Source organism: Globicephala melas, chromosome 5 (assembly GCF_963455315.2).
Source record: "Globicephala melas chromosome 5, mGloMel1.2, whole genome shotgun sequence".
NCBI lineage: Eukaryota > Metazoa > Chordata > Mammalia > Artiodactyla > Delphinidae > Globicephala > Globicephala melas.
Window position 1 is genome coordinate 96,597,669 of NC_083318.1, and position 23,816 is coordinate 96,621,484.

The following is a 23,816-nucleotide window of genomic DNA, read 5'->3' on the forward strand; positions in this document are numbered from 1 at the left end:
ATTTTGGAGCTTCTGCCAAAGAGTCAGGAGCCAGTGGGGATGCTCCCTGGTGATTGAGACACTGGCAGTATCCATTTTTGTGATCTTGGGCTACCTTGCCAAAAAAGAAAAAAATGGGAAAAAACCCACAAAAATGTGAAGATTAAACAACATGCTACTGAATAATCAATGAGTTATAGAAGAAATCAAAAAAGAAATAAAAAATACCTAGAGACAAATGAGAGAACAGAAATACAACATACCAAATTATAACATTCAGTAAAAGCAGTTCTGAGAGAAAATTTCATAGCAATGCAGGCCTACCTTGAGAAACAAGAAAATAATCCCAAATAAACAATCTAACTTTAGACCTAAAGGAACTAGAAAAAGAATGAATGAAGCTCCAAATTATTAGAAGGAAAGAAATAATAAAGATCAGAACAGAAATAAATGAAATAGAGACTAAAAAATATATAAAAGATCAATGAAAATAAGAGCTAGTTCTTTGAAAAGGTAAACAAAATCATCAAGCCATTAGTTAGACTAACCAAGAAGACAGAGGGCTCAAATGAATAAAATCAGAACTGAAAGAGGAGAAATAACAACTGATATTACAGAAATACAAAGGATCATAATGGGCTATTATAAACAATTATATGCCAACAAATTTGACGACCTAGAAAAAAATGGATAAATTTCTAGAAACATACTAGTTTCCAAGACTGAACCAGGAAGAAACAGAAAATCTGAATAGACTGATTACTAATAAAGAGATTAAAATAGTAATCTAAATGTTCCCAACGAAGAAAAGCCCAGGACCAGACTGCTTCTACGACAAATTTTACAGAACATTCAAAAAAGATTTAATACCTATTCTTCTCAAACTCTTCCAAGATAGTGAAGAGGAGGGAAAACTTTCAAACACTTTTTACAAAACCAGTATTACCCTACTACCAAAACCAAAGAAAGACACAAAGAGAAAAAAAAAAAAAGAAAGAAAAGAAAAATTACAGGTCAATATCCTTGATGAACATAGATGTAAAAATTTTCAATAAAATATTAGCAAACCAAATCCAACAATACACTAAAAGGATCATACACCACATTCAAGTCAGATTTATTCCAGGGATGGAACAATGGCTTCACATCTGCAAATTGATCAATGTAATACCTCACATTAACAAAATGAAGACTAAAAATAATATCATCTCAATAGATGCAAAAAAGCAATTGACAAAATTCAACATCCATTTATGATAAAAACTCTCAACAAAGTGAGCATAGAGGGTACCTCCACATAATAAAGGTCATATATGATAAACCCACAGCTAACATCATACTCAGGAACAGAAAGCTGAAAGTATTTCCTCTAAGATCAAGAACAAGGCAAGGATGCCTATTCTCCCCACTTTTATTCAACATAATACTGGAAGTCCTAGCCACAGCAATTAGGAAAGAAAAAGAAATAAAAAGCAACCAAATTAGAAAAGAAGAAGTAAAGCTGTTACTATTTGCAGATGACATAATATCATATAGAGAAAACCATAAAGACTTCACTAAAAAACTGTTAGAACTAATAAATGATTTCAGTAAAAAACACAAACTCAATATACAGAAATCTGTGGTGTTTCTATACACTAATAAACTATTAGGAAAAGAAATTAAGGAAACAATCCCACTTACAACTGCAATAAAAAGAATAACATATCTAGGAATAAACTTAGCCAAGGAGGTAAAAGACCTATACTATGAAAACTGTAAGACATTGATGAAAGAAGTTGAATAAGAAACAAAAAATTGAAAGACGTACCATGTTCATGGATTAGAACAATTAACATTATTAAAATGTCTGTACTACCAAAGCAATGTATAGATTCATGTAATCCCTATCAAATTTCCAATGGCGTATTGTACAGGACTAGGACAAATAATTCTAAAATTTGTATGGAACCACAAAAGACAGTGAATAGCCAAAACAATCTTGAGAAAGAAAGCTGGAGGTATCATGCTCCCTGATTTCATACTACAAAGCTATAGTAATCAAAACAGTATGGCCCTGGCAAAACAGACACAAATCAATGGAAGAGAATTGAGAGCTCAGAAATAAACCCACACATATGTAGCAATTAATCTACAACAAAGGAGCTAAGAACATACAATGGAGAAAGGATAATCTCTTCAATAAATGTGTTGGGAAAACTGGACAGCCACTTGAAAAAGAATGAAACTAGACCACTGTCTTATACCACACAGAGATATTAACTCAAAATGGATTAAAGACTTGAATGTAAGACCTGAAACAATAAAATTCCTAGTGAAAACATAGGCAGTAACCTCATTGACATGGGTCTTAGCAATGCTTTTGTGGCTCTGACTCCAAAGGCAAGGAAAACAAAAAGGATGACTTCAAGCAAAAAAGTTCTGCACATCAAAGGAAACCATCAACAAAATTAAAAGGGGACCTACTAAATGGGAGAAGACATTTGCAAATTATATATCCAATAAGGGGTTACTATTTAAAATATACAAAGAACCCATATGACTTAACAACAAAAAAGCAAGCAACCTGATTTAAAAATGGGCAGAGGATCTGAATAGACATTTTTCCAAAGAAGACATACAGATGGCCAACTGACACGTGAAAAGATGTTTAACATCACTAATTATCAGAGAAATGCAAATCAAAACTTCAATGAGATACTGTCTCACACCTGTGAGAATGGCTATTATCAAAAGACAAGGAATAACAAATGTTAGAAAGGATGTGGAGAAAAAGGAACCTTCATACACTGTTAGAGGGACTCTAAATTGTTGGAGCCACTATGGAAAATAGTATAGAGATTGAGATTCCTCAAAAATTAAAAATAGAACTACCACCTGACCCAACTATTTCACTTCTGGGTATTTATCTGGAGAACACAATGTTAATTCAAAAAGATATATGCACAACTATGTTCACTGCAGCATTTCTACAATGGCCAAGATGTGGAAACAACCTAAGTGTCCATTGATGGATGAAATGGATAAAAACGATGTGATATATATATATACCTGAGCCATAAAAAAGAATATAATCATGCCATTTGCAACAACATGGATGAACCTTGAGGGCATCATGCTAAGTGAAATAAGCAGACAGAGAAAGACAAATGCTATATTATTTCACTCATATGTGGAATCTATTTTTTAAAATGAACAAACAAAAGAAAACAAAAACAAACATAGATATAGAGAACAGATTAGTGGTTACCAGAGGGGAAGGGCATTGGGATGGGTAGATGGGTAAAGGGGGTCAGCTGTATGGTGTTGGATGGTAACTAAACTTGTGATGATGATCACTCAGTTGTGTATACATATGTTGAACTGTAATGCTATACACCTAAAACATATGTATAAAAAATGCTTCAAGCCATTCAAAAACAGCATGGCTTACTGAACAATGTACCTTGAAGTCAGAAAGACATGTCTCACATAGTAGTGGACTAGTATTGTTTAACAACAGACTCAGGGTGGGAGAGCCCTGATTTACAGCATTTGCCAATTTCCATGGTATGAATATTCCCACTGTGGCTGACTTCAAGCTACCTATATAGCATAGCATCAATGAACACAGAGTTAGGAAAAAATGCACAGTAGCCCAAGTATTCCATACATATGCATGCATGAAGAATACATGTAAAAAACCTCAAGAACAGAGATAATAGTGAAATGTAGTAAAATAATTAAAATGGGATGAGTTTTGAGTTCTTATTACCTTTGTATTTAATATAATTTATGTCATTGTAAGTCTATATAATTTAATTTTTAACAATGGCCATGTTTAACTGTAGCTTGCAAATTCCCTGAAAATTTATTTTATTTCTTTGTTCTCTGCACTATGCAGTAGAACCTTGTTGTTTATCTATTTCATATATAGTAGTTTGTATCTGCTAATCCCAAACTCCAGATTTATCCCTCCCCACTTTCCCCTTGGTAACTGTAAGTTTGTTTTCTATGTCTGTGAGTCTATTTCTGTTTTGTAAATAAGTCCATTTGTATCATGTTTTATATTCAACATATACGTGATATCATATTATATTTGTATTTCTCTTTCTGACTTGCTCCACTTAGTATAATCTCTAGGTCCATCATGTTGCTGAAAATGGCATTATTTCATCCTTTTTATAACTGAGTAGTATTCCATTGTCTGTGTGTGTGTGTGTGTGTGTGTGTGTGTGTGTGTGTGTGTGTGTGTATATATATATATCACATTTTCTTTATCCATTCATTTGTCCATGGAAATCAGTCTACTGTAAATAGTCCTAATGTGAACATAGAGATGCATGTACCTTTTTGAATTAGAGTTTTCTCTGGATATATGCCCAGGAGTGGGATTGCTGGATCATATGACAACTCTATTTTAAGTTTTTTAAGGAACCTCCCTACTGTTTTCCACAGTGGCTGTACCAATTTACATTCCCATGAACAGTGTAGGAGGGTTCCTTTTTCTCCACACCCTCTCCAGCACTTATTGTTTGTGGACTTTTTAATGATGGCCATTCTGACTGGTGTGAGGTGATACCTCACTCTAGGTTTGATTTTCACTTCTCTGATTATTAACAATGTTGAGCATCCTTTCATGTGCCTATTGACCATCTGTATGTCTTCTTTGAAGAAATATCTGTTTAGGTCTTCTGCCCAGTTTTTGATTGGGTTGTTTGTTTTTCTTGTTATTGAGTTGTATGAGTTGTTTGTCTATTTTGGAAATTAAGCCCTTGTTGGTCACATCATTAGAAAATATTTTCTTCCAGTCCATAGCTTGTCTTTTTGTTTTGTTTATCCCTTCCTTTGCTGTGCAAAAGCTTTTAAGTTGAATTCGGTCCCATTTGTTTGTTTTTGCTTTTATTTCTATTGCCTTGGGAGACTGACCTAAGAAAACATTGCTATGATTTATGTCAGAGAATGTTTTGCCTGTGTTCTCTTCTAGGAGTTTTATGGTGTCCTGTCTTATATTTAATTCTTTAAGCCATTTTGAGTTTATTTTTGTGTATGGTGTGAGGGAGTGTTCTAAGTTCACTGACTTACCTGCAGCTGTCCAGCTTTTCCAACACCACTTGCTGAAGAAACTGTCTTTTCTCCATTCTATATTCTTGCCTCCTTTGTCAAAGATTAACTAACCACAGGTGTGTGCTTATTTCTGGGCTCTCTATTCTGTTCCATTGATCCATATGTCTGTTTTTTGTCAGTACCACACTGTTTTGATTACTGTAGCTTTGTAGTGTTGTCTGAAACCTGGGAGGGTTATGCCTCCAGCTTTGTTCTTTTTCCTCAGGACTGCTTTGGCAATTCTGGGTCTTTTGTGATTCCATATAAATTTTAGGATTATTTGTTCTAGTTCTGTGAAATTCCCTGAAAACTTAACAAACATCTCTCGCTGGTTCAGTACATCAGAGACCTGGCTCCTCATGGAATCTCTAAATAAGTCTCATGGTTGTCAAAAAAAAATTGAAGATAGGTAATATATGTAAAATACTTAGAATTTTTTGAATAGGACAAGTAATTATAAATGATTATTATTGTTATTAATATTAATGAGCAGCTTTATGCTTTTTATTTTCATCAGTGACATGAGAGGATTAATATTTTTGTGGAATTTTTGTATGTTACTGTTCAATAAATACAGAGTGAGAGATGTGCTTTGTTCCTTTCAGTGCCTAAGGCATGATTTGACAGTAAATTCAATTTTGAAAGGTATACTCACTATTGATAAATTAATCCCAAAATATCACACTATAAATGGAACTTGGCAATTTCAATACAATATACTTTAAAAGTGCTATATTATGTTAAATTTCCCATAGAATAGTATATAATTTCCTTCAAAGTATTCCAAGGGTTCACCTGGACACTGAAGTTTACTTATTTATTTTCTTTTATCTGTGCTATCTGCCAATTTTAGGTGCTTAGAGAGTAACTGGATCTCAATATTTATATGCTCCCATTAGAACAATAATCCTTGCTGGACTTTTAAAATTCATTAAATAATATATTTTCTTGTCTTGTTCCCTTTACTTTTCTCTTCCTAAATATGACATGGATATTAAAAGTAGTATTGTGCTTTTTCTGTAGACTATCTAACCATTTAGACACAAAGAGGGAACAGCAACATCAGTGAATGTATTTTTTTTTTGTTACATAAATTGCTCCTTTGTTTCTCTAATATGTCGATAGACTGCAGACACTGTATGTTTCTCTATATCACTTTCCTACAGCAAGATGAAACTGCCAGGATCCCTTCTAAAAGGTCATCATTTATAGAATAACCACAAATGTGATCAATCAAGTCATTCCAATGGAGCAATAACCAGTGTGACCTCAACAGACTCTGGCTTTTGGAGCCAGATCGTTTTAGTGACAGACATAACCCTGGTGGGTCGGCAGCATCCTTCACTGCTCACTCTGCCATCTGCCACTGTGGAAACTTCATCATTAAAGGCAGAGTTGTTGCTGGACAAATTTGCAAATGGTTTCAAGAGCATTATTATTGCACAGAATGTTACCATCTGTAAGTAGGCAAATCTGAATTACAATGTATGTCTACCCTACCTAACTTTCTTTCTCTATGTATATCTTAATAGAAAATGTGCATGCATAAATCCCAAAACTGGGAACATTTCTTTTTATATTATGGAATTATAGCTTGCAAAGGGCCTCCAGAGCTTAACTTCCTACTTTTAAGTACATCTGCATTTAAACTATCACAGATCAAAGAATATCTATTTTATTTTGCATTTAGTTGTCTCTCTTTATTCCCAAAGTATTTTTAATTTTTTGTTTGATTTTACTCACATTATATTACATTATTATATTATTAGCAAATATTCATATTAACATATATATACATATATATATCTTTTAAAAAATATTTCAGTTATATCTTTGAGATAGTACTACCTGTCTTCTTGCAACTACCGTGGAATAAATTATAAAGATTATAAAAACAATATAATGAAAACATTAAACCAGAATTTGCAATTCATAAGTCAGGTGCTGTTTTATATATATAATATGTATGAGATATATATGTATGTAATATTTATATATATTCATATTATTTAAGTCCTACTGCATAGGATTAGGATTATTATAATTTTAGCTATATAATTATAATAATATGGTATTTTATATTATATTGTTATGTTATTCATATTATATTATTAATATTGCCATTGAACAACAAGGTAACTAAGGCACAGAAAGGTAAACTGATGCTCAGGATCACACAGTGTAGTAAGTGGAGATCAGGGATTCTGAACTCAGCCAATCTAGGTCCAGAATCTGTTATTCATTGATTTGAGTCTGTGGATCTGTAAAGTCTGAAAATAGGTTAATGGATGTTCTATGGTGATGATGGGAGTAAAGGAAGATGTTCCATGGACACAAAAAGGGTAAGGAATGGCATTATAGAGTTTTCATTGTCAAGTGCTAGTACTCAAATATGCTGCCTAAATATACCTGCTTCTCTGCTGAGTTTTAAAGACAGAAGGCAAATGTCAAATGGTGTACAAAATACTGATTCATTATTAATATAAGGTTAAGCTCTTGACACCTGTCCAAGATGTCTGCTTTGGAGAAGGGCCTCAGTAAATCTTCTACCCCACCATATAATTCTCCTGGCACTACTACCTGGCCATCTACTCTAACAAACCAGATGCTATATTGACCTAATCACAGACAGAGAGCAAAGAGGTTCACCTGGTCTGTATGGAGGCCAGAGGGTAGTAAATCAGGTGTGAAGGCCAGGATCCTGTCTTTAAGTCACAGTAAGCCTTCTCATTTGAACACTTGGCCCAATGATTGTCTCATTGTCTGACAAATCATGCGATCCCCTCTCTCTTCTGTGGAAAGGAGCTAGTAAAGGAACATGGAGAGAGGGCAGAAGCTTAGATTGTTGTTTCCTCATGTAAGGGATAATGGAAAACCAGGAGCAGACACTCAAAACACTACCTCTTCAGTTCTCACTATAGACTCTCTTTGATATTAAGAAAACATCTTAGCAAATTTAGTGTTTGGAGATGTTCTATAGTAAAGTTAGGTTAATAGGGCTAGTGTATGAATAATAGTAATAATATGAATAATAGTAAAATTATATGAAAAATGGTAAAATAAGGTCAAATTATTTGTATCATCATTATTTGTATCGTTAAAGCCTTTTGTTCATCAATTCCATGCCAAAATATAGCAGCATTTTTACAATGAGAAAAAATAGATGAGTAACACTAATACTTCTTTCATTCAGCTTATAATGGAACCATATAGCTTTGCTTAAAAATTTATGTTCAGTAAATGATGTGATAACATTGACATAGAACTAGAGTTAAGAGACAATGGAGAAGCCATTTTCTTCCCTAGTTAAAACATAGCAAATCATAGTACTTAGTACTGTCTAATATGTCAATGCCCTATGCCCTAATTTTTTTCTTTATTCTGCACTGAACGAAAAGGCTGAAGTGTAGGAGAGCCACAGCTGTGTGGGAAGGCTAAACAACCCCATAGCAAAAACACTGAGGACAGAGATCATGTCAATCATCTGACATGCCTGCCCTTGGATGGTTCCAAAGAAGATAGCTCCTTCTCACCTGTTATGAGGTATAAGAGGTATAAGAAAGCTGTTGGAGCTTTGGCTGAAAAAACATACTCATGTAACATAAATACACGTAATTTCTAAGGCCATAGATGGGCTTGTTATTTATTTTATTTAAATACGTCCATAAATGACTAATGTTGAAGGTTTATCTTAGCTTGAGATGTTATAACAAAATAACATAGACTGGGTGGCTTAAACAACAGATATTTATTTCTCACCGTTCTGGAGGCTAAGAAGTCTAAGATCAAAGTGATTCAGTTCTGGGTGAGATCCCTCACCTGGCTTGTAGATGGCCGCCTTCTTGCTGTGTCCTTATATGGTTGCGAGAGAGAGCACTGGTTTCTTTGCCTCTTCTTATGATGATACTAATCCCATCACGAGGACCCCACTCTTATGATCTTATCTGAACCTAATTATCTCCCAGTGGTTTCACCTCCTGATACCATCACATTGGGGGGTTAGGACTTCAATATATGCATTTTGGGGGAACACAAACATTCAGCCCATAACAAGGTTGTTAGAGGGATTAGGTGTTCTAGTAAGATGACCTGGGAAGAGGAGGAAGTGTTTGCAAACTTTTATACAATTTACAGTAAAATATTCTTATCGGCCACCTAGGTGCCCAAAATTGTACTGACACTTGAGAATGAAAAATTAGAACTACAATACCTCTGATTTAGTCTTCTTTAAAATTAAGTTGAGAATATTATGCAGGTGTCAAAAGGAATGAGGAAGTTTTGCATAGACTGATAAGGCGTGACTGGATATATTAAATGAAAAAAAATCAAGATGCAAAATTGTTTTTAATAGTAAGCTACCTGTGTGTTATGTGGCAATGAAAAATAAATATAGATGTATTGTTGCAAAAAAAATTTTGGAAGGACATATCAATGTTATAAAAATGGTTGCTTAAAATGGGAAAGAGGTATAAGATAAAGAGATCAGTTAACTTATGTAACAAGACTTCTCTAAGTATGTATTTTTACATAATTTTCACCTGGGAACATATATTATTTTCATACTCAAAAAATTAAATTAACCTAAAGTGAAAAAAATAAATAGCTAATTCTAATAAACTCAACAGAACTGAAATGAATAAACCAGCTCTATATCAAGTTGGTGACATAAACACACAGAGTTAATACTTATTGTAATTGACTTTTATACTCAGTATTATGACTGTGTATCCTTTTATACTCAGTATTTTGACTGTATGGAATATATTCTTAAGAAAAATTGAGCTGCAAAAAAGTCTTTTTTTTTTTTTTTACTTTTTCTATACTGTTTTCTTTCTCAAAGCTATTATTTATTCTGTACAAGTTTCCACTGTACATCACATTTTTCTACTCTTGCTTACACAGTAAACAAGTGTACACCAGCCTTTTGGCTCAGGTTCACAGGTCTTCCCTGGAGAAGGGTATCAGGCCAGTTAGAAAAAAGTCTTACATTTTATTCAATAATCTAATTGTTAGAAATATTATTGATATTATTCATTTTAAAGTATGTGTGTCATATCTGTGTGGGTGTGTGTGCATGAGAATAACGCAAATAAGAAATTATACATAAGACCTAATTTGTGGACTTCTGCAGATAATGCTTAAAAATAAGATGAGTATTAGATTATTTTTCTTCCATTCATTTTCTACTGAAGCTATATAGTTTGGCTTAAAGATTTGGATTCAGTTTTAATGTGAAAACATTTAGAGTTCTACCAGAGAGGACACTGACCCCTGACTGCTTGTTCAAGAGAGAGCCCCAGCTGCTGCTGCCACTGCCTCATCTCCAAGTGCTGCCTGGCTGTCTTGGACTCCTCTGGGTGAGGGCGTGGTCTTCCCCATGTCTGCCATAGAAGGAGCATCAGCTCCAATGCCCGATCTGACCTGACAAGACCCCAAAACACTCTAGCTCCTCTCATTTCTTGTGCACTCAGATGATACGTGGCCTAATAGAGTGTGGGATTTGGTGTCCTTAGTGACTTCCTAGAAAGGTCTAGGCAACACACGTGAAAGTGCAGGGCCACTAACAACTCTTGGGGTGAACTTTGACCAATGATCCAGGAGGAAGCCTGAAAATTAATTCCCCTCACTTTTTTCACTGCAAGGGCTGTTCTGAGGCACAGTGGTTTCTGAAAGCCTGATTGAAATGTTTCCTACATAACTGAGCTTCTTCCCTTTCCTCAATTCTCTTTTACCTTCACTCTACCTACCTAGGTTTGCACCTTCCAATGAAGCCTTAACAAGTAATCTGCCTCAGGCTCTGTTTTGTAAATAACCAGGGTTAAGAAAGCAATTATGTTAATGCAGTTAGGAAAAAAAAAGTTTTTACAGTAAGAGGAAAAAAAAAAAAAAATATATATATATATATGTAGGTACGAAAGTAAAGGTAAAAAAATCTTGTAATTCAATTCAAATTGGAAATATCTGTATGAATTGACAAAGAAAAAAAACCAACCTCCTAGTTTCCTTCTTTGGTCCACTGAAAAGCAATCATAACTTAATAGCCATAAGCATATCTATTAACTGGATTATGGTCTGTATTTATTACATTTTCACAAATGCACCTGTAGAATGACAGGTTGTTTTGTTTTTTTTGCGGTATGCGGGCCTCTCACTGTTGTGGCCTCTCCCGTTACGGAGCACAGGCTCCGGACGCACAGGCTCCGGACTCACAGGCTCAGCGGCCATGGCTCACGGACCTAGCCCCTCCGCGGCGTGTGGGATCTTCCCGGACCGGGGCACGAACCCTTGTCCCCTGCATCGGCAGGTGGACTCCCAACCACTGCGCCACGAGGGAAGCCCCTAGAATGACGGTTTTTAAGTCTAGGGCAGCCTTTATAAGATTAACCTGAGATTTTGGGGAGGCCACAATGCAAGCTATCAAAGAATATGAGTTATGTTAAAAGGCCATAGATAGACACTAAAATGAAGAAGATCTGAATAGCCAAAGACAGTAAAATTTGAGCATCAAAAAGAATAATGAATACAATTTATTGGAACACATACATTACATAAAATTCCATAAGTTCATAATACATGGGAAAGAACCAACAAAACAAAACTCAATTCATTAATCACTTTATTTAAAAGCAAAAAACTAAGAATAAATATTTATCTTGTTTTTCCTTTAGGAACTAAATTTGAAAATAACCAAATAGCCCTGGCTAATGAGGGAAAGTTCTTTATGAAGAATTCTCACTGAAAGATGTTAATAGAATGATAAATTAGAAAAGCATGATTTTGTAACCTCTAGTAAAATAATTGATATTTATTTTGAATCTTATCAGAAAGTGAATTTCCAAGTTGCTTCTCTAAGAAAAGAGCTTTCTATAATAATGAAGAGATTGTGTAAATAGATTAAAGGTATATTGGCTTATAACCTGGAGACTAGGAACTTTTTAATAGCAAACTATATTTGTGAGGATATTTGTTTATATTGTTCATGTAAACCTTTAAAATGTTTTTCATAGAAGGTTGATTTTATTCACCAGACCTGTGATAATTTAGCCACTGATTATGACCTCATTGATTAAGCTCTTAATAATTAGAGTAGTATTAAAGGAAAATGCAGACTCTTTTAGCATGTGGAGCATTGCTAAAATACTTTCTTCTCACAAAATGTTATTACTATTCTTTTAATGTTTCACAAATTTACATCATCCTTACACAGGGGCCATGCTAATCTTCTCTGTATCATTCCAATTTTAGCATATGTGCTCTTGAAATGAACACACAAAATGTTATTTTAAAAGTAGATTAAATCTGGTTCTGGCAGATTAAATTTAAAGTTTAGAGTAGAAGCTTAATGGATCAGATCAATGTTCAATGTTTCAAAAGTAACTGGCCACAGTGTGAAGGGTATGTTGTGAGTAGGAGATCAGGTAGACAATATTTTAATGACCTGAATTTAGTTAGTGGCAGAAAGAATGGAGATGATGATCTGAATTTGAAAGGTGTTCCAGAAGTAGAATTAATAGAATTGGTCATTGATTGGATGGGGGCAGAGGGTGGAGAAGAGGAAATGTTAAAGGGAAAGTCAAAATATGTCCCAATGTAATAGTTTAGGTGAATGCTTACAGACTGCAGGGGGTTGAGCAATGACTAAGAGATGAGGAAAAGCTTTTTGAAAGCCTCGTATCACCGTATAACAGCATGACATTTAAGGCATTTAAAAGTCTGTCCTTGCACTGTCCTAAGGATCTAAGAAGTCAGTGGTACAAATCCATTATGCAGTTTCCCACCTTATGTTTTTATTTATACCATTTTTTCCTGTATGGAATAATCCCGCCCTCACATGTGCTATGTTAAATCACCCTGGCTCTTCAAAGCTCAACTCTAGTATACATCATCCCCCAGAAGAGGTCAATTATTTCTTTTTCTGTGTCTCCATAAAACTTAATTCAAAACTTTACTACAGCCCTCATAACATCATGTTATTTTAAATCACATGCTTCGGTCTATTCCACAAGAATATGTTTAAAGTCTCAACTTGCTTGTTGCATGAATGAAAGTCTCCGTTCGTAAATTGCTTTGTCTAATTTAACATTAAGTAATTAGGACGCATTTACCTACTCTTGTCATTCATAGTGCTAAGCTGCTGCTGATGCAACAAGTCAGACTGTTATGGTCCCAGCCCCCTCAAAGCTAACACTTAGTAGAGGACACAGAGAATCAAAGAGACTAATAAGAAACAGGGTGTCATAAGTTCAATAATCATTATGATGGTGGTGATGACAATGTTAGCTATTGAGTACTTTTATGTACCAAGCATGGTTCCAAGCACTTATACATCTTACATACTCTAACCCTCACAGAAACTCAGTGACAGAGGAAGTACATATAGTACTTTTATAGATGTTGGTAAGTGGACACGTAACCAAGACTTTGGGAGACAGTGAAATCTTCCCAAACACAGTGATTTCCAAGTTAAGACCTGAAAAAATGACTAGGGATTAGCCAGGTAGGAAAGAGACAGAGAAAGGCGGTGGGGGGAATGGAGATAAAGAAGAGAAAGGAGGAGTAGGTGTATGTGTGTGTGTGTGTGTGTTTAGGTGAGGGTTCCAGAAAGGAAAAGTGTTTCTAACAGGAAACAAAGGCCAAGGGCCAATCAATATGTGTATTTAACGGACATTGGGCTTTCTACTCCTGAAGTCAGACCATCAGTATCATGGAGCTTAATTCCTTTGGAAACAGTCACAAAAGCTAAAAGCTGAACCGGATCCATTATCCTCATTTTACGGATATGAGCACTGAATCCCTGTTAAAGGAAATGAGTTCCCAGTGCAATGCAGAGTCACTGGCAAGAGCTCCGTTCCCAGGGCCAGGCTCTTTCCAGGACACCACGCTGCTGCCTCTGTGGATCATTAAATGGTTTCTACTTCAGCCAGCCAACAGTAAATGTATGCAGTGTTTTATGATTCTCAACCACCACATTCCAGCTCAAGTTCTTCTCTTGATTATTATTTAATAAGAAAAACATAAATTATGAAATATAAGAGTACATATCTGTACTTAATCTCTAAACAGATGTGATCTAGAAGTGATTCTGCTCAGTCTTCCCCTTAGCACATCAGTTCCACCATGAAAATGTGTCATGACTTTTTATCTTGCAGGTTATAATTGCATCTTAATCACATCCCTGATAAACAGTCTTAGTTTCCTCTTATTTTGAGGTGGTTTTTATATCAGCTGTAAGAGCATGATGGCCTTTGGAGACAGTTCCAGTTCTGGGTCTGCCACTAACCAGCTGTGTGACCTTGGGCCAGTTCCATAATATCTCTACAGTAGTAGCTAGCTAGACTCATTGAGTTCCTGTGGAAATTAAGGAGCAACACGCATGCAAAGTACAAAGCACAGTGCTTGGTACCTTGTATGTTTTGAAAATATTTGAGTTGTGAGATATATTTTTAACACCAAATCATAAAGTCATAACTAAAAAAAATCAGCTACCTTAACCGTTCCACTTTACTGATAGCATCTGTAGACTGGTACAGTTCTTACTTTACCAAAAGTAAAGTAAGTATCTGTTTAGTTACTGTTTAGTTACTAAACGAAGTATCTGTTTAGTTCCTACCACTAGATTATGGACTTTGTAAGAGCAAAGACTGAATTTCCTCTATATTCTTGCAATTACCACTGTGACAAGCATATAGTGAACGTTCACAAATATAAAAATTGGTTGAATTATCTAATTATTTGGTGTCTGAGCCAAGGCTAAAACTCAGGCTTCCTGACACCCAATTCTATTATTATTATTTTTTCACTATACCAAAAATTAAGGTAAAATAAACATCATTGATTCTTCATTTCGCAAAGCATATTCTGGGGAAAGTTGGGGCTTAGAAATTTCAAGGTATTCTGTGATGTTCCAATATGTTGCTTTTCATTCTGCCTGAATCCTTTGGTACAAATTCACATGAATATTAATAGTTGGGAAGGGAATGAGGCCCTCATTTGAGCAGTTAGGAAGTGAGGCAGTGCTTCGTGTGAATGCCCTTCTGGGTGGTGGATCTATGGCATGGCTCAGGCACTGTGTTTATGCATTTTAAATTGCTTTCTTTATAACTCCAGTCCAGAGGAAATATCATCTCTGAGCTAAACTGGGGCAGGGCATTCCAACCCAGTGAAGTGGAGTTTGAGATATCTCAAACAGGCATCATACCCCTTGAACTTGGCTACTGCTAAATATGTAGAAACATATCCCACAGTGAGCTCCTTCCACATACTTTACTTACCAAAACCATTATGGTATAAAGAGAACATGAACAAATGTTATTTCCAAACCCGCTTAAGTTGCTTAAGTTGTGGAGTTCCTGGTCCTAATTTTAGTAGCAGCATCAATAGCTGAGGGAAATACTGCTGTGTCTTGCAGATGTGAAGTACCATAGAAACCTGACCAGTTTCTCTTGCAATGACATCAGATTCTCCTAATAATCGAGTGCAAGCTTTACTGGATTCATTTACTTAAAAAAAAAGAAAAGAAAAGAAAACAGCCACTCTTGATACCCCAAAAAAGTGAGCAGTGGTCCCCACTCCTCCCTCTTGGGTCAATGGTAAAACATACACGGAACACATGATTCCTGTCTGCCAAATATGGCTGGAAGTATAACATTATCCTTTAAGTTAACATTGATAAAGCAATTTGCTTTAAGGGGCTGGGGCTTCCCTGGTGGCGCAGTGGTTGAGAGTCCGCCTGCCTATTCAGGGGACACGGGTTCGTGCCCCGGTCCGGGAGGATCCCACGTGCCGCAGAGCGGCTGGGCCTGTGAGCCATGGCCGCTGAGCCTGCGCGTCCGGAGCCTGTGCTCCACGGCGGGAGATGCCACAGCAGTGAGAGGCCCGCGTCCCGCAAAAAAAAAAAAAAGAATGGGGGTGATGTGATGGTTTTCAGACAGTAAACTGTGCTAACTGCTTGAAAATGCACACAATTTAGGAGCTGACAGGTTCAGTTCTCAAGTGGAGGAGGTGCAATGTGATGTTTTGGCACTGGTTAAATAGTCAGTCCTTCCACTGCCCTGTCTGTGGGAAATATGCTAATAGCTTATTGCTATAGCCTTTGAACTCCCAGGGCAAGTGAAGCCCAAAATTCCATAGCCCTGATGCCAGTGGGTCTCATCACATTTGATGGATGCAAATTACTTCGGCTTTAATATTTCCATTGATCTGGAAGGTATTAACAAGGGATTTTAAAAAATCACAAACAGAATCCTACAGAATAAAATCTTGCTCCAAGATTCCATTCAGCTTACTCTTACTAACAGTTAGTCTCTTTGATATGGAAATGTCTCCTGACTTTTCATACTCCATATTGACAGCATATATTTTAGCTCCATCATCACCCAACAAATTAAAGTGAGGCTTTAAAAACAGTGTGTTTCTTTATATTTCATTTTTCATCAAACAAAACAAAAGCTGAGAAAAAATAATAAACCTCTTTTTGTGGAATAATTTTCAAAGTCCTTAATACTAGGAAAGCTTATATTTTTAAGGAAAGGACAGCCAAAGGTCTGGTTTGGCATAGGGAATAAAACTGCAAGTTAAGCAATGGAAACAGACTAATTTTTCCCAGTTACAAAAGAAAGAAAGAAATCTATGGCGTGTGGTAAGGTGTCCCTCTTATGAGGTTCATAACTGGAAAGCTCACTGAGGGATAAGAAATCATTTTTACTGGATAATTTTTTGGGATATGTTTGAGTGTATACACTGAGCAAATATTTTAAAGTATTTAAACTTGGAATGCTTGACACAATTGAGATTTGAAGTTTGCTATGTGGATTCCTGTAACAGTGAGGGTTTTTCTTTTCTATTCTGGTTTGTGTCCATGTTGCACTTTTATTTCTCTTTCTGGATGGATGGGCTACCAGAGGAAGGGTGGGTAAAAAACAGATTGAGAAAGTGCACAAAATTTTCCTAAGCAAATACAAGGTGTGGACTTTGTTGTTGTTTCTGTCAGATGATGAACTTCTTGGCCACATAATAATCATGTTCATATTCTCATTATATTACAACTTTTTGGTATCATTGCATGTCAGGGGTTTGCCCTTTATAGATATAGATACTCCTTCTCAATCAGACAACCTAGGTGAATAAATTATGTACAAGTTGCCGTAATGCTGGAGATCTACTCTGGCAGCCCATCTCGTGTTTGGACTGTTTTTAGTTGGTCTTCATTTGGGGAAAGTATACTGAGCCAGGTCACAGACATAAACATTAACCCTGGCACTGCAACCTTGTTGACTTGTACCGTGCTAGAATTTGAGGTCTCTTTCTAGAATTAAGACTCCAGTAGTGATTTAAACCAAATTAATCACACAGGCCCTATTGGTTTAGTTCAACTGCAGGATGTCTTAATTTGGTCAGAGGTGCATTCACCAGAAATTAAAATAAACAGAAGAATATTTGTTATTCTCTTATAGAAATGCAAAACTAGTAAGTATAATATAATTTAATCACTGAATTATTCAGAGTTTTCATCAACTCTTCATTATTTAAAATATGTCTTATAATAAGGATGATTGAACCTATTTAAAAAATATATATGTAATATATATTTGTATTTATAAAATCATTGATATTTAAAAATTATTAACCATCTTTTGATTAAATAGAATATTTTAAATTACTTCATCTGAAAATAAAGTTTACCCACACATACTAAAAATTCTGTAAGCTAAATAATTCTTTTTTGTATTCCTTATAACATCCAGCATAGAGATTAGCCAAAATCTGTATAAGGAAAAAAGACCATAGGGATGTTGGATTAAAACTAATGTAAACTTTAGGTCCTATATCTGTCAACTAGTCTCACAATAATGCTGTGTAACAAAGCACCCCAAAACCCAGTGGCTTAAAACAACAATCATTTATTCCTGCTCACCAGTGAGTTCTTGTCTGAGCTCATCTCAATATTGTAGGACCTTATCAAATGCATCTGGTTACAATCAGCATATTTTCAACTTCTAGGCTGGAAATCTTCTCCAATGCTGGCAGTTCAATAGATACCTCTTTTCTTTCTTTGGAGTTGTCAGAGGTGACAGTTTTACCAAAGGTCTTGACACCAGATAACATTTTTCCAGACTCTTGTCAAAGTTTCTTTGCTCTCTGCCACTTTATCCCCAAAAGGATGTCACATATTTCAAGTATTTGTTATGGCAGCACCCCACTTTCGGGTACAAATTTCTGCAGTAGTCAATATTGCCACAATAATACCACTTAGCAAATCAGCCCACAAAATTCAGTGGCTTAAAATACCCTTTATTCTCTTTTGTGTGTTTGTAGGTCAGCTAGGGCTTGGCTGACCAAGCTGGGCTCAGCTGGTCTTGGCTCCAAGCTGGGGATTGGGTCCAAGTCTTCTCTAGTCACTGCTGTGGGTTAGACTCAGGTCTCCTCCATGTGTGATGATTCTGGGGTCCAGGCTGCTACTTCTTTAGCTATCCAAGGCTAGTTCTTCTCATGGTAACTGCAGAAGCACACAAGCCATGGCCAGACACAAGCACATCTCCCTACTCTGCTTATGTCACATCTGCTCACATCTTTTTGACCAAAGCCAGTCACGTGGCTGAGGGTTAGGGAAACACACGTTGTCTCCCCGAAGGCCTTGGCAAAGTATAGATGTATGTTATTACTAGAGGGAACTAAACAATTTTGATCAATAATTTAATTTACTATAGGCCCCTCTGTTGAAATTTCACTGAAATAATCCAAGTTATCATTATTCTGCCAAAGATGATGGGAAGTGATAACCTATTTTTCAATTCCACATTTGGCATTCTTATTATATTTTCTAAAATATCATGCCAATAGTAGGTAATATTAAGCCAGTTTAATAATCTTATAATCAGCCAGATCATAAAGTTGAAAAGATTGCTAAAACAAACAAAGCAATCATTTGTGCATTTTATAAAGCTTAATAATTTTCTTAGGAATTAATGAAGTAACAGCCAAAGAAAATCATCAGATCTGACTCTACTTTTTAACTTATTTTGAAAGATTCTTTACAATACAATACCATTAGGGAATAATTTCTGTTAATTCCTTCTCTCAAAAACACCTGGCAAGCTTATATTAATGATAAGCTTTCTGTCCGAAATCTAATTCTTTATTCTGTCATACATTCTGTTGGGTCCTAAATGGTGAACTGGCAGTGAGAGTAGAGAGTAACCACAGCCCAAAATTGTATTGTTCAAAGGGGATCAAGATACTCAGTCTAAATTCATGCGGCAGTCATTGCCCAAGGGATCTACCTGGATGGGCAAAGGCAAGACAAACAGAAGCTTTGAGCAGAGTTTAATTATAGGGGTTAAAGGCAGTTTTGTTCCTAGATGCAGATGGAATGTGTCCATGTTGAAACTGGCAGTCACAGAAGTGCAGAGGCTTTTTCTAATAACCCTGAGAGAGGAGGCCAGTTTGGCTCTGTTGCAGGAATACTTCAGATCTCATTTATTGACATGAAAGAACATTCTAAGAGTCTGCCATTTTGTTAAGAATTGGCTAAAAAACTGGTCCTGTATAATAAACAATTGGCTGTCCTTTCTCCCTGGTTCCTGAGAGGTATCCTATAAATTTCTGGAATTTCTGGAGTAATAAGAGTATTTTTACTATTCATGGTGGGCCCCTAAATAGTTTGTGATCATGAAGCTGACCATACCAGAAACACCAACCATGTCATTAGAGAGTTGGAGTTTTGAGCCATGCTCTATCAACTGGACTTCCAGGGAGGGAAGAGAGGCTGGAGTTCAGTCACGTAGCCACTGATTCAATCAATCATGCTTACGTAATGAAATCTCCATAAAACTCTGGACATCAAAGCTGTAAGGAGGGCTTCCCTGGTGGTGCAGTGGTTGAGAGTCCGCCTGCCGATGCAGGGGACACGGGTTCGTGCCCCGGTTCGGGAAGATCCCACATGCCGCGGAGCGGCTGGGCCCGTGAGCCATGGCCGCTGAGCCTGCGCGTCCAGAGCCTGTGCTCTGCAAGGGGAGAGGCCACAACAGTGAGAGACCCGCATACCACAAAAAAAAAAAAAAAAAAAGCTGGAAGGAACCATCTTGTTGGCAATATTCCGTGCATGTTGTTAGGCACTGATGTGCTGGGAGAGTGATGCATTCTGACTTCACTTGGAGATGACACTGGAAGCTTCATGTCTGGAACCCTCTCAGACTTCACCCTATGCACATGTTCTTTTGTTTGGTTCTGATTTACATCTTTTTTTTTTTTTTTCTCTAATAAAACTGTTCTCATAATGCTTTCCTGAGTTCTGTGAGTTGTTCTGGACAGTTATTAAAACTGAGGGGTATTAGGAACCTCAAGTTTGTAGTCAGTTGTTCAGAAGTGAGGGTAGCCCTGGAAACCCCAGATTGGTGGTCTAAGTCAGCGTCGGTATTGCAGGTGTTCAGAGCAGAGAGCCTGCAACTGTAGTAGCTGCCCCTGGAACGAGAATGGGCTGAGATAGACAACACATACTGGTATCTGATCCCCCTTAGGTAATAGGAATTAAATAAGCACAAGAATTAAATAATTATGTAAGTGATAAATAAATAATATTGCAAGTATAATTATTATTTTAACTTTTATCCCTTTAAAGTGCTTGAAGAAGAAAAAAATATTTACCAGTTATACAATATATAGGGTTGTGACATCATTTATCTGTTTTTTTTTCTTTATCCATTCCCATTGTTCTGTGCTCTGTTCTGTGTCATGGGGGGCTAGAAGCCTGGAAACTACATTTCCCATCCACCCCCACCATCTTGCTAGCTGGCTTCCTGTTCCTACAGTGGGAGGTGGTGGAAAGATATAAACTGAAAGGACACAAGATATATTTCTTGTGCTTTTCTCTTGTAGGCTGTGCCTTGGGCAGTCGTGGAAAAACAGCAGAGGTACAAGCTCCTCCACAGGAGTATGGACTCCACATTTCTGTTCAGATTTCTTTGTAGAGGTGATAGAAACAGGAGGTGCTTCAGATGCTCCTAGAACACAGCAGCTATAGCTACAGGCTTTGGGATCTTGCAATGTCAGTCGCAATATGAGCTCCTGGTTTCCTTCAACTGGTTCCAGTGGCAGCAGTTACAGCAGCCTCAGCTACACAGTGACCATGGATCTGGGTGATTTTCCTTCCTCCATTCTAGGAGTGGTAGCAGCTTTGTATACTTACTAATATCTGCGTTACTTCACTTCTTTCCTTTGGGTCCTCCAGCCATTCTGTCACTTTTGTATCCAGTTACTTGTATCTCTCTGTTTGAAATATCAATATTTTCCTGAACAGACACAGACTAATACAGAAGGCAAGTGATATATTCCTGAAAAATTCTGTCAAATGGAATTTTTACAAATCCAAAAATATTTTATGTAAATAGGAAAATTTTATTTTATAAGTAAAAAAAATGAGGCCTTCTGAAAGTGATACACTCATTTCTGATTCAAGTGCTCATTACATAATTTACCTGCTATACAGTATTTTATTTTATACACTGCTTTTTATTCTTTTAAAAGCTTGTGATATTGTGATTTATAAGAAATATATATTTGGTCATTTAGATGACCAAAATATATTTCTCATATATATTTGGTCTTCTTCCATGGTTCTTGACCCTAAGCTCCTCAAACCTTTGGAATTTCCTAAGGGTTGAGAGTAATAAATATGTCTTTTGTTATGTTAATTAGGCGACGTCAGACTCCACCTAGGGATGGGGGTTGGTTGCCATACAAACCTACCCCATGATTAGAGGGTTGAAACTTTCAGTCTCACCCCACACCTCTGGAAAGAGGAGAGGAACAGGAGGTTGAATCAGTTGCCAATGACCATTTATTTAATGCCTATGTAATAAAGCCTCCATAAAAACTCAAAAGGACTGGGTTCAGAGAGCTGAGTTGGTGAACACGTGGGGATTTGGGGAGAGTGACTTGCCTTAGAGGGCATAGAAGTTCTGCACTGCCCCTTCCCACATACCTTGCCATATGCATGTCATTCATCTGGCTGTTCTTGAGTTCTATCCTTTTATAATTAACTGGTAATCTACTAAGTAAAATGTTTCTCTGAGTTCTATGAGCTGCTCTAGGAAATTAATCAAACTGGAGAAAGGATCGAGGGAACCTCTGATTTACTGCCAGTCAGTTAGAAGTCCAGGTATCAACCTGGACTTTTGATTGGCATCTGAAGTTCAAGGAGGGGGTCGTTGGAACCTCCAACCTGTAGCTGGTTGATCAGAAACACAGGTAGCAGTCTGGGCTTGAAACTGAAGTATGTAGGCGGCAGGGGAGAGTCTTGTAGGACTGAACCCTTAACCTGATGCTATCAGGATATCTGATGCTATCTCTGGGTAGATAGTGTCAGAACTGAGTTGAATTCTTGGACACCGTGTATAGAACCCCTAAGACGACCACTGAAGGAAAAGTCAAGAGAGATGCTGACTTACCAGGATTGTAGTTTACATCCATCTAAAAATGGAGACGAAAGGATAAAAAGAAGAAATCCCCAGAACTTGAAGCTGTTACCTAGGTCTCTTTCACCCACTGTGAAGCACTGACCAACAGCTATCACCCAAATACAGGTTACTCTTTCCTCCTGTGACACCTCAGTCACAGGGGACAATCAGATGAAAAGCAAGTATTCTACAAATATTTATGTTATTGTAAAGCTAAGAATGAACTCATGAAGGAAAAGAATGCCAAAATGAATTTTTCTCTGAAGCTTTATTTTACACAATATTTTCAGTAAAAGAAAAATATTTTTAAAATATTTGGGTTTGCGCAGGGTTGGGACTAGAATGAGGTGAGTAAGGCATTTGCCTTTGAAGCTAAATTTAAGAGGCTGCCAAAAACCTCTGGTTATCAACATAAGTAATATTCTTATGCAAGGTTTTTAAAAGTCACAATTAGTGCAAAAAATCCATGAGAAATAAAATATCAAAGTGTTAAGGAAAGACAGGAGCAGTATTACTGTTTTTTCCTTTATCCTCAGCCTTCAGTATAGCTTGGCATGTCACTGATTTGTTGACTAAAATTAGTATATTTTAAAAGAGTATGTTTCAAGCTCTTTTTTTTTTTATGTAAGGAATTCAAATTCTAGAGTTAAGATCTGAGAAGTCAAGAAAAGTATTTTTAAAGACTCTCAGGGTCCAAGATTGCTTACAAAAATTCTACTTGGTTAGTCATTTTCTTTAGCAACGGTTGAAAGCCAAAGGCAATACTCTTATAAATCCAATATGAAGAAATATTTTTAGGATCAGAAATTTAGAGCAAAGTATTTTTTGCAGGGCCAAATTCTTCTCAACCTCCTGTAGAACATTTTTGTTATTGAGTACGAAGTGCTGCTAGGTACTGAGGACAGTGATGCATACAAAGTGTTTTTTCTTAATTTTCAAAAATGCACTTTGAGTCCAGTGCTATTGTTTCACAAACAGAACCCTGGAGGATAAAATTAAAAAGTAGTTTTCTTATCAGCTTCTCTAGCAAATAGGGGCTCATCTTGACAGTCTCTTTCGTACTTTGTAAGACGGGAACAATTTACCAACTCTCTTTTATGTGACATAGAAGCTCTAGGGGTCTTAAAGTCTAGGAAGTGCTTTGAGCTACGGAATTTTTTGGACTGTAGGCTCTCTAGATATAGCGTCTTCCCCTCTGCTGTGTCCCACAACCAGATTTAGCACAAGGAATGCTGTTGAATAAACAAAGACCTTGGACTGCCACCCGTGGTCAGAAGACCAGCATTTTATACTGACTCC

At 36.5% G+C, this 23,816-nt stretch overlaps 1 long non-coding RNA gene and 1 other non-coding gene across 2 annotated transcripts in view; one reads left to right on the top strand and one right to left on the bottom strand.

Moving 5' to 3' along the window:
* The window catches only part of LOC138842693 (uncharacterized), a 370,793-nt gene that overhangs the window by 260,809 nt on the left and 86,168 nt on the right, over positions 1-23,816 (top strand). The window lies entirely within an intron of this gene.
* LOC115864434 (U6 spliceosomal RNA) lies at positions 12,227-12,333 on the bottom strand. Its single transcript, XR_004043951.1, has one exon. It is a non-coding gene; the product is annotated as a U6 spliceosomal RNA (small nuclear RNA).